The following is a 12,472-nucleotide window of genomic DNA, read 5'->3' as shown; positions in this document are numbered from 1 at the left end:
GCATCAGTTCCTGATGTACAGCATAACAGTTCAGTCATATATATACATACTTATATTCGTTTTCATGTTCTTTTTCATTATAGGTTACTACAAGATACTGAATTTGGTTCCCTGTGCTATACAGTATAAACCTGTTGTTTATTTTACATATAGTAGTTAGTGCCCATAAATCTCAAACTCCCCATTTATTGAACTTTTATTTTTACTTATTTATTTTAATTTGGGGGGGGGAGGTAATTAGGTTACTTATTTATTTTTAGAGGAGGTATCGGGAATTGAACCCAGGACCTTGCGTATGCTAAGTATGTGCTCTACCACTTGAGCTATACCTTCTCCCCCCTTATTGAACTTTTAGAAAGTTTTTAAAAATCATATATTTGAATATAAGGCTATTCAGAGCAAAAAGCCCAATTCTGAAATCTCCTTTAAACCTTTACCTTTAAAGTTATTCTATAGATAAACAACAAGGTCCTACTGTATAGCACAGGGAACTCTAGTCAATATCTTGTAGTAACCTTTAATGAAAAAGAACATGAAAAGGAATCTATGTGTGCACGTGTAGGACTGAAACTTCATGCTGTCCACCGGAAACTGACATGACATTATAAACTGAATAAATATTCTAAAAAGGATACCGAATCCGTCATTTAAAGACCACTTGCCTGTATTTTCAGGCCTTTGGTAATGCTTTTCACACCAGGTTGCCCTTTTCTGATGAAGTATTCCATGTGGAGAACCCAGGATGTTACGTTCCTCTGCTGCCTAAGAGGACGTAATAACAACCATCAATGATTCACTATGCAGAGGGGGCCCCTAGTGGCGGAGGCGCTGCCCCAGCGTGGCTTTGTAGGTTTCATAAGTCGGCTTCCTCACCAGGGCAAAATTGATGGGTAATCAAGTCTACCTGAGCTACCTTCTTTAATAACCTCTATTAGCCTTAATGTCTCGGAGGGCCATCATTCAGAATCTCAAGGTCCTTTCACCAGGAATAATTTTTCAAAATGTGACTTGAAGAATAACTTCATTACATTCTGTCTTTCAAATTCCACAAATATTTATTAAGCCCTGCGCCCCGCCAGGCCTGAGCGGGCTTGGAGAGACGGGGTAAAAGGAAGAAAGTGCGCCACGCAGAGCTCCCTGTGACTTCCTTCCAGTGTGACAGCATTACACTAGGGGCAGAGCTGGAACCACACGAAGACTGGGAAGTACAATTCATCATCCTGTGACCTTGTGATGGATTCTTACCGACAAGGAAAAACCTGAAGTGTGGCCCACCCCCACCTCCAGACTGTCAGCTCCTGGATTTCAAACATCCGTGCAGGGCAGCCTCTGAGGTTTTTCAATAAACGGTGCTTGAATGGATGTATGGGAAGGAAGACCGCCCAGAAGAAGGCGTTTTCAATTAAAAACAACCACCCTGAACCATGACAGGGTTGGGCGTTCCTAAAAGTCAAGTTAGACCAGAGATGACATTCAGGATAAATCCCTAAACGTTATTTCATTTTCCCTTACACCTCTGTAAGGTGAAGAATAATACTGCCATTTTACAAAGTCAGAAAGCAAGGCTGTGAAAGGGTGACTCGCCGAAGGTCATAGTTAGTAACTGGGAGGCCGCTTGTAGAGCGGGCTTCCAAGTGTCTGGGAAATCCGACAGTTCGAGATTTTGCTTTGAACCCCATTAACACAGACTGCAGCCGTATGAGATTCAGAACACAAAGTGAACAGAATTAAAGCATTTCGGTGCTGTATACTTTGGAGTACATATAGCATGGAAGGAATTATCACATACTTCATGGGTTCCCACAATGGTTCCAGTCCATCTCTTGCTTTCCAGGAACTGGCCTCTATGGTATGCCTCTCCATACCCCGTCACACACAACTACGGGTGTTCATGTCACTTTTTATGACTAAGGCTTTATGTTTTTGGCTTTATGCTTCTCTTTTCAGAGCTGAAAGACTCTTCTCCTTCCAATGAGCAACATGACAGCACCGCGCAGGGATTATCCACGCTCGCGGTTGCAAGTAACGCTATAATTACGACTTTCTCGTATGAAAATGTTAACAAAATTCAAAAAATCCGGTAGAATTAAATTTAACTTCTAATTTAAAAAAAAAAAGACGTGAAAGAACAGTTAATTATCTTTAGTATCTAGACCTAGATAATGACACTTAAGTAAAAACCACTCCGAGGTTTTGAAATCAGGATAAAAGTGGTGTTTGCAAAATACCCACTGTATCATGTATTAATATTTCCCAAGGCTCGCCGTTTCGGCATGCACGGTGCTGCTGAATGTCTTCCTCTCCCATCCCTCTCTCTGTTCATCGATGAAAAGATAACTTCAAAGTCAAAGGCGGTAGAGCGGGGGTGCAGGAAGCGCCGCGGCAACAGCAACTTCGGCCCGTCTTTGTACAGCCCTCCTCCGCCTCTGCCTCCACCCGCACCCTCATCCCCAGACCGTGCCCTCCAGGGGCTCCTCCACTGACCGCACACAGCACTGCCTCGCGGCACCCCGGATCGCGGTGACCCTCGAACACGTTCGCCCCGGCCCGGGTCCGAGGCAGAGGGCACGCTGCCCACCGCCACCTCGGCGCGCCCCCTGCGCCCTCTCCATCCCAGCGAAGATGATTCTGCGCAGCAGCAGCAAAGCAGTCACCCGGGCACGTGCAAAGGCTACTTTTTAGTGGGTGTTCGAGAAAGTAATTAAACAGCTTCAGGCCACCGGAGGCTGGGGGAGCCAAAGTGACCCCGGCGCGGTACCGCCCGGGCCCCTCCCGGGAAGCCTCCTCACTGACCCCTCGTGCCCACCTGCGGGCACCGCGCCCTGCGATCGATTGGAGCCACCCGCTCCCCTCCCCCCACCCTGCGGCGCGACCCCCTCCCCGCGGCCCCGCGCTCCGCGGCCGCGCGAGCCACCCCGGGTGGCGGGCCGGGGGCGCGCGGACGCCGCTCCGACGCCCCCACGTCGCCCAAGCCCGGCCGGCCAGGGGGGCCGGACTCACCGCGAGGCGCTGCCGGCCGGCTCCCGCCGCTCCCGCCGCCGGCCGCTCCTCCTGCGCGGCGCCGCGGGCTCGGCTCCACCTCCCGCTCCGGCGGCCGCCGAGCCTCCGGGGACCCGGGGGCGGGGAGCGCGCGGGACCGCGGCCAAGCCCCACGCCGGGTGGGGGCCGCGAGCCGCGGGGCGGGGCGGGGGTCGCCCGGGCCGCGCCCCCGCAGTGCGTCCCTCCGCCCTGAGGTGGCGCCCCGGCCAGAACCGCTTCCCCTGCGACGGGCACGCCTGGGGACCACCCTGCAGGTGGCAGTTCCGCGCGTGCCTGACACCCGGAGAAGCTGAGGGAGGGGCGAGGACGCGGCGGCTGCCGGCGCCCCACCAGAGGGTGGTCGGGGTCCGCCAGGTAAGTGTGATTCTCTTTCTGGACAGAGCCCCAGCGCCCGGCCACCTCCCTCCCACCGGCCCTGTCCCCCTTGCCTTCTCTGGGCTGCCCGCCCCTTCCTCGGCCGACTCTCCAAAACTTTGCAAATTGCACTTGGGAGAATGAATCCTGCGGTCGTTGTCTTTGCGCCCGGGTGGGTTATAACGCCTTCTTCACTCACAGAGAAGGTCAGAAACCTCGTAGCTCTGAGATCCCACCGCTGTGGGGAAGTGATGTCTGCAGGGACCCTGGACGGCCGCTGGGCGGCCTAGGAAGGAAGTTCCAGGGGGAAGGTTGGAAAGCAGGCAAGCGGAGTTGAGTAAAAACCGCCCCCCAACACACACACACACACACACACACACACACACACACACACACACACACACACACACACACAGTCGCACACACACACACACACACAAACCCGCGCGCGCTCTCGGGGCCACAGGTGCCCTTGACCTATAAGTGCGCCAGCACTTCTCTGCGGGAGAGGGCGTCTGGGGGGATTTTGAATCTCAATTCTCAGTATAATGGAGGAGACTGAGGAGGCATCAGGGAAGGTTAGACTGGAAGAGGGCATCTCTCCAGCAACCATGCACCTTGCAGAGGCCCCATGGCTGAGCCAAAGCAGAAACAGAGCTAGAAACCAGTCCTTTGGCTCCTGGTATAGCGCTCCTTCTGCCTGGCCAGCAGATTGCTCAAAGTCCCCATCGGGGAGGTCTGGGAGCATACACGTTAGTGGGTACAGGGTGGGAGTCCCCGAGGCAAGCACTTGCTCACCTGCAGGGAGCATCCCAGAAGCAGCATTCCAGCAGCAAGCTTTGCTTCCTGCCTCAAATCCCCAGCTCACCTCAATCCATCCTCCCTTCAACCTAAGGGGACCTCAGATGGCTCTGTCCCCATCCCTACACCCCTGAGTGAGTTACTCAGCCTGTGACATGAGGTCCCCACAGCAACTCAGCTGGGATTTGGGAAACAGGCGAGAGGCAGGTGTTTACCAAATGAATGAAAAATACAGTAACGGAGGTCATAAATACAGAGCTAACCCAGCATTCACACGTATGTAGGTACCAGTCGCTGGTCAAGCCTCCTCCGTACATCATCTCACAGCGATGAAGCAAATCATATGACAGTCCCCACTGTGCAGATGGCAGGGCCACAAGGAGGCTGGGGTGAGTGGTGAGTTGTGTAAAGATTAGAGCCAGCCCAATCAGGCACTCTTTGGGTTACCAAGTAACCTCTTCAGAGCCTTCCATCTGTCACCGAGCCATTCCCACACCTCCAAGGATGGATAGGCGGGTTGTTAAACCACCTATTGATTTTCTTTCCTCTGCGGAGGTATCTCCCATCTCTCTGTTCAGCAATGTCTCCAGAATTTCTATATAATAAGGCTTTCAGCCAGGAATCTGGTTTGGAGGCTAGACCAAGGATTTGAGTAGGGGCTGCTGTGCTGGTGGACTCAGATTCTAGGTTCATGAGCACTGGCTTGGAGGAGGTGGAAGAGGTGGAGGAGGCAACCCCCCCCCCCCCCCGTGGCTGCAACTGTCTGTATCCCTGTCATCTGGAAGGAAAGGGGAAGTCACATCAGAATTAATCACATTTCCTTCAGGGCTTGTAATACGCCTATAAAGGTACCTGAAGAAGTTTTCCAAACTTTCTCAGTTGACATACTAATAGCTCAGCATAGCAATGCAGGTATCACATTGGTGCACATCAGTATGTCCCAAGAGTCAGAAAGCCAATGCTAGCTAAGGGCGTGGTGCCTCCAGGTACATTTTCACAATAATTGGTGCAATAATGAGAAAATAAGAGAGTTGAGAAATGAGAAAACTAAGTGATAGCATAATGTGAGAAAATATATATTTTTTGGCTGTGCTACCCAGAAAGAAAGTAGTATTATTTCAGTTATTATTTTGTAGATACTATTTTGATTATACGGATTGTCCTTTTAGGGGACCACTCTTCTGAGACAGCGTCCGCCATTCTTGGTCTCCACCGTTAACAGAAACAGAATGAGGGAAAAGGCCAACCAGCTTACCTCTGTAGCTCCCGCTCTGTAACGATGCACAGCAGAATTGGGACAGTGAAGGGAGCAGCAGAAGGATGGGTAGGTACCCTTAGAACTTTTTCTATGTGGATTTTAGCTTTTAGCTGTATTCTTATGTAAGTGTTTTTCATAAACATAGTGATTTAGGAATGAAAATATGTTATTTGAATTTCCAAGCCCGTTATAAAGGTGTTTCCACCCTCATATGGTGCTGGCAATGTTAGGTAATGGTACAGAAATATACAGAAAGTTCTGGAAATCAGTAAGATCATGATGCCAGAGTAATTTTTATCCTCCTGGGGGCGGGGAGAAGACTAGTCCATATCAAAATATACCATAAAACAATATGTAAGCTGTCAAACTTTTGCACTAAGAAAGTACCAAGTATGTAGAGTGTAATATGTAATTTGTTTAATAACCTGTTTCAAACCTATACTGAATAGGTATTCAACTTTAAGTGCAAAAGTAGTTCATGCAGTTCAAGGTCAGACTTCTCAGCCTCAGCGGGACCCCTGAGAACCTTGACCCAGAGCCACCCAGGAGCCGAAAGAGCAGCTGTGAAGTTCATTCATTCATTAAAATTCACCTGACTGCTTTACTTTCTAAGAGATGCCATCAGGCAGTCACTCAAGGGTGTTGACTCTTATTTTAAATAGCTCTAGTAATCAGGGTTATCTGATTTCTTAGATCACAGCAAATGTGCGTGGAGTCAGAGGAGCTCATTAGATGGGAGAGGTCTGCTGTCTTCAAGCATGAAGACTGGCCGGTGGGGCCGCTGTGGGAAGTGAGTCACTGAGATAAGGTCTAATTATGTTCCACAGACTCTACTTAAGGAATCTGGAAAATAAAGACACAAATGAACTTACATACAAAATAAAAACAGACCCACAGACATAGAAAACAAACTTATGGTTACCAGGGGGGAATGGGGTGGGAAGGAATAAATTAGGCATTCAAGATTTGCAAATATTAACGATTATATATAAAATAGATAACAAGTTTCTTCTGTCTAGCACAGGGAACTATATTCAATGTCTTGTAATAACCTCTAATGAAAAAGAATATGGAAACGAATATATGTATGTATATGTATGACTGAATCACTATGTTGTACACTAGAAATTGACACATTGTAAACTGACTATACTTCTATAAAATAAATAAATTAAAAAAAAGAAATCTCAAAAATATGTAATGTATTTCCAAATAGGTTTTCATTGAGGAAAGTAAATACTGTGTCATCCCAAAAGGGAAGCTTTGTTTTTCTAGACAAAAAAACAAAACAAAACCACACGTTGAAGACCTCATCCCCTGAGCCCTGTAACTCAAACACAGTGAGGTTCCATTAGAATGTGTTGACTGATAACTTCTTTTAACTTCTAGACGTTTTGCATTAACATCTTTATGGGCGGGGGTAGATAATTAAGTTCATTTACTTATTTATTCATTCATCCATTTATTTATTATTATTTTAACGGAGGTACTAAGGATTGAACCCAGGACCTCATGCATGCTAAGCATGCACTCTACCACTGAGCTGCACCCTCCCTGACATCTTTAAATATAGGTATGGGGAGGCAGGAGGGTATAGCTCAGTGGTAGAGCACGTGCTTGTCATGTGGGAGGTCCTAGGTTCAATCCCCAGTACCTCCATTAAAGCAAATAAACCTAATTACCTACCTTCCCTAAAAAAACAACACAAAACTTTAAAAACAAAACAAAAAGATTAAATACACGCATCAAAATCAACGAGTTGGTTGGTGATATTTTCAATCTTACACTCTCCATTCTTCATGCCGTTTCTCCCTGGGGAGAAACACCCAGGAACAGAATAAGGAGAAAATGTGCCCCCATCCCCAAGCTTTTCCTCCAAGTGACAGGCGGCTGGAGCAGTTCCAGGGGCACACGCTGTCCACAGTGTCACTGAGACCTCAAGTAGAAGCATCCGGCACATCAGGCACCTTGCACGGCGACGCTGCCACTCTGACATCTGTGCACCCAGCATCACCCCTCCTGCCCCAACTTCGAGAGAAGAGCGTTATAGAGCGGGAACTACAAAAACCCAAGAGCAGGGAAGCACCAGAGACTAATGCACATCTGGTCTGCATCCGCCTGACAGAAAGCCCAGAGATCTAAACACAGATCAGCTCAAGACAGTGCCTTTTATTTCTACAGTAGTTAAACTAAGTTGCCCGTGTGCAGGGCTAGCTGACCCATGCAAACATTTCCCTTGGACAACTCGAGGCTCTGTGGTTTACAGACAAGGCGGGGTATAACTTTCACCCCAGCTTTAATTTTTAACTCTGATGGATAGAATATTTTAAATTATTAGTATTGTTTCTTTCCAAACATGTTAGCATCTTGTTTTAAAAAAATAGATCATTTATTATTTAAGTCAATATCTGCAAAATCCTGTCCCATTTCCAGGTCTCACTCTCTGCCCTGTCACTGTGGCAAATACACATTATGGTAAGATCTCCACTAGTAAAAGTGTATGTTTCAACAGTACACGTAACTTTCAGAATCTTTATTACCAACAGTAGAAATAGGATGGATAAGGCGTACTGAAGAATGTTAGAATGGGAGAGCTACTGAATAAAATATTAACACTGAACAGGGAAACCAGCCTGGGGACCAGAAGGACAAGGATAGTTACAATCAACAGCTTTGTCCTTGAAGGACAGGACCATCTCTGCACCCAAACTCCCGTTGTCCACTTCCACGCCCCCTTAAAGACACAGCAACGTCACTCAGACGGAAGACTTCGGTGTCCCTTAGGGCACTGTGGGTGGGGCTGCCAGCCTACGCTCAGAAGGGCCGGCCCTTTTATCTGGTTAGTTCAGATAATAATAATATTAATATTATCATTACTATCATTATTAAGATTTGGGCTTTTACCATGTTACAGGCCCCGCTCTAAGCCGAATATGTTATACATTTATATACTTGGCACATTCTCTGAGGAAACAGGCTTAGAGACGGTGTATAGCTTTCCCAAAATCACAATGCTAGTGAGCCGTGAGGCTGGATTCACACCCAGACCAGCTCCCTTCCCCCATGGACACCCCTCTGGGTTTCCCATGTCTTCGCCCAAGGTAAGAGTTTAGGTAACTAATGAAATATTTATAAAAACATCAGGTCTGCAGGGCAAAAATAATAAGATAGATTATTTAAGGTGGAAAAGTTGGGGACCAGTACAGGCAAATCCAGAACTGGGGTCTAGTCCACCTGACCGGCGGTCCAGGGCCTCCCCTCCACTAGACCGCACGTGTTCTTCTGAAGGTCTGAACACACCTGGTCAGAGTTTTGAAGAAGCGGGGCCAAGAGTTGCAATGGAAAGTTAAATGAGATTTTAATTAATGGATCTGCTTTTTCCATCATTTGCTTGATTCTTTAATCATAGGATGCCACGCTTCGTACTCAAGTCAAAGTGATAATCAGCGTCACTTATGTCTTTCCACTTTGTTAAGCCAACCATTAGAGCCATGCTAACAGTGTTTACCTAAAGAAACAGAGAAGCCTTTTTGTTTCTTTCTGTTCTCACAGAGCAGATACTGCTCATTCCTATTTTTTTTTTTTTTTAACCAGCATCTTGGAAGACAACCAGTCCTGGGATATATAAACAGTGCTTTCCTCCAGATAGAGCTTTTATCTTGATTGGGCAGAGAAGACACACTGCTCCCTCACTGAGAAAGGGCTTTGTGAAGACTTTTACATACATACACAACTGCTCTGTATTTGAGACCAATGCCCAGGAAAAGGGGTGAATATTATTTATTGCTGTATGTACAGTTCAATTTTTGTCAAAATAATATGGTGTTAACAATAAGATGGGGAAATAAATAACTTAACAATACCACACTGCAGCTGAATTTCATCAAAAAGGGAGCTGGGCACTTGTCCATGGACTTTTGGAAGTTTGCACGTGTGGCCTCCCTCCCAGGGCAGGAAGAGGGTGTGGGGCCACCCCTTCCTGGGGAGTCTCTGTAAAGCTCGGCCAGGCTCATATGCACTTCCAATCCTGCCTCTGAGCAACCCACTCTGAGAAAAATTAGGAAATAACACCGTATTTTGAAGTGATTACGAAGCTGTCACAGTTACACAGGAAAACGTTTCCTAGTCAGGGTTCCCTGTGGCCGTCTCCTTGCACAAACTCGGATCAGCTCTAAATTTCTAGTGATAAGTAACTGGACAGGAACTGTGGCTGTGCTATTTCAGATGGGAAGGTTTTGCAAAATCTATTTATGTAATAATAGTATGCCTGTCTTAGCGTTCAGATTGTCTTTCTTCAAAGGAACCGCTGAGAGCCAGATAAATTGAGAGGCCACCCAGGCAGCTTCTTGGAGTAACAATCTATAAAAGGAGACTAATGTATCACCAAAATAAATCAGAGCTACCTCCCAGGTTAGCCTGGATAAATCATAATTGGTCTCACTACCCTTGAAACAGATGCCATTCTAGAGTGGGAAAACACACACCAAAATGCCACACACACACACACACACACACACACACACACACACACACCTATCTCTGTTGAGTATGTTGAAAACGTTTATATGCTAAATAGTTATTAGCTGCCTTCAGCCAAAATCCTGAAATCAAACAATGTATGACATACTTACTGAAGTGAACAAGTTGTTTATTATCCCAAATTTAAAACCCTTTAATATACTTCCTAAGATGTTATCTGGTTCAGAAAAATCACCGAAGGAGCTGGACGAGCAAACAAGAACTGCAGAAAAATGGAAAGTAAACTCAGACAAATGTATCGTCAGCCAAAGAAGTGAATTAAATAAATGCCTCTAACTCTGCACAATCCTCATTACTATAAACTAGTTTCTTCCCACTCCCACTCACTCAAGGCTATGTAATTATTTAAAGAATATGTCCTATATATAAAATAGATAAACCACACGGTCCTCCTGTCCAGCACAGGGACCTATATTCACTATCTTGTAATAGCCTATAATGAAAAAGAATATGAGTATGTATGACTGAATCTCTACACAGTACACCAGAAACAAACACGACCTTGTAAAATGACTATACTTGAATAAAAAATAAAAAATCTTTAAAAAGAATACGGATTACTGTGTAATGCTTGGCGCTTACTTGGAATGCTCACATGAAAATCTTGAGCCAATGTCAGAACCACCCATAATGTTTTCACCACCCAAAAAAAAAAGCCTCTGCCACTTTGGAAAACAGTTTGGAAATTTCTTTATGTTTGTTTTTTTGAGGAAAGAGGGAGGTGATTAAGTTTATTTATTTATTTTTTAATGGAGGGACTGAGGATTGAACCCAGGATCTCGCGCATGGTAAGCATGAGCTCTACCACTTGAGCTACACCCTCCCCCAGTTTGGCAGTTTCTTTAAAAGTTACACGCGTATCCACCATGCGATCCAGCCATTTCACGCTTAAATATTTCCCAAAAGAGAAATAAATACATGTCCAAAGATTTACACACAAATGTTCACAGCAGTGTTATTTGTAATAAGCAAAAATGGAAACAACCCAAATGTCTGTCAACAGTGAATGAATACAGGAATTGTATTGAATTCCTTCCTCCTGGGCATATGTCTGGAGAAAGTTATAATTCAAGAAGACACACGCACCCCAAAGTTCACAGCAGCACTATTTACAACAGCCAAGACATGGAAGCAACCTAAATGTCCATTGACAGATAAATGGATAAAGAAGATGTGGTGTGTGTGTTTCAGGTGTACAGTAAAATGATGTAGTTATACAGATACATACATATATATTTACATGTATTTTCAGATTCTTTTCCATAATAGCTTATTACAAGAAATTGAATATAGTCTGTTTGTGTGTGTGTATGTGTGTACATGTGTGTGTGTGTGTGTGTGTATATATATATATATATATATGAAATGAAATATTACTCAGCCATAAAAAGGAATGAAATGATGCCATTTGGAGCAATATAGAGGGACTTAAAGATTATCATATTAAGTGAAGTAAGTTAGACAAAGACAAATACCATATGATATCACTTATATGTGGAATTTTTAAAAAGAGATAAAAATTTTATTTATAAACCAGAAATAGACTCATGGACATAAAAAACAAACTATGATTACCAAAGGGGAAACACGGGGAGGGATAAATTAGGAGTCTGGGGTTAACAGACACACATTACTATATATAAAATAGATAAACAATCAAGGACCTACTGTATAGCACAGGGAACTATATTCAATTTCTTGTAATAAGCTATCATGGAAAAGAATCTGAAAATACATGTAAATATACGTATGTATATGTATAACTACATCACTTTACTGTACACCTGAAACTGACATTGTAAATTGACTACGCTTCAATAAAATATAAAATTAAAAAGAAAGAAATTGTGTTGAATCCATACAATGGAGAACTACTCAGAATAAAAAGGAACGAACTGTTCAGACAGTCACCAACATGGATGAATCTCAAAATAATTATACTGAGTGAAAGAAACCATACCCAAAAGAGCACATTCTGTCTGAAAATGCAAACAGATCTGTAGGGACAGTAAGCAGATCCATGGTTGCCTGCGGGGAGGGTTGGGCAGGAGGTCAGAAGAGGAGAATCATAAAAGGGCATGAGAGGATTTGGGGGATGGACAAGTTCACCATCTTAATTAAGGATCCTGATCTTTTAAGTTCAATGGTGAAATAGTGGCTCTCCAAATTCAGGAGGTGTAAGAATCCCTGAGATGCCCATTTGAAATGCAGATTCCTAAGTTTCGCCCAGAGATATGCTAGAAAATCTTCAACAACTACCTCTCCAAAACACCAAAAAAGGCAACAACGTAGACATTCTATACATACACAGGTATATTACATATGTCGCTGATTAAAAGGGTGGTGCTACGTAATTTCCAGTTAATAATACAACAGTGTTTTTTATTGTAAATTTTATAGGGCTAATTGATTCCTACAGGATGCTGTTTTTACTTTCGCCAAATTCTTTTCTCTGTAGCCAACCTGTGCTTGCAGTTGAAC

At 44.7% G+C, this 12,472-nt stretch overlaps 1 protein-coding gene and 1 long non-coding RNA gene across 2 annotated transcripts in view; one reads left to right on the top strand and one right to left on the bottom strand.

Moving 5' to 3' along the window:
* CSGALNACT1 (chondroitin sulfate N-acetylgalactosaminyltransferase 1) overlaps positions 1–3,063 on the bottom strand; it is a 257,088-nt gene extending 254,025 nt beyond the window's left edge. Inside the window, exon 1 of the mRNA XM_032468711.1 lies at positions 3,001–3,063. The gene's annotated coding sequence lies outside the window, so the exon portion shown is untranslated. The remainder of the gene's footprint in view (positions 1–3,000) is intronic.
* Positions 3,064–3,212: 149 nt separating this feature from the next.
* Positions 3,213–6,368, top strand: LOC116660075. Its single transcript, XR_004315442.1, has 3 exons — positions 3,213–3,393; positions 5,364–5,518; positions 6,146–6,368. It is a non-coding gene; the product is annotated as an uncharacterized LOC116660075 (long non-coding RNA).
* Positions 6,369–12,472: the final 6,104 nt, after the last annotated feature.

Source organism: Camelus ferus, chromosome 26 (genome assembly GCF_009834535.1).
Source record: "Camelus ferus isolate YT-003-E chromosome 26, BCGSAC_Cfer_1.0, whole genome shotgun sequence".
Taxonomy (NCBI): domain Eukaryota; kingdom Metazoa; phylum Chordata; class Mammalia; order Artiodactyla; family Camelidae; genus Camelus; species Camelus ferus.
This window is presented reverse-complemented; position numbering and strand designations above follow the sequence as displayed.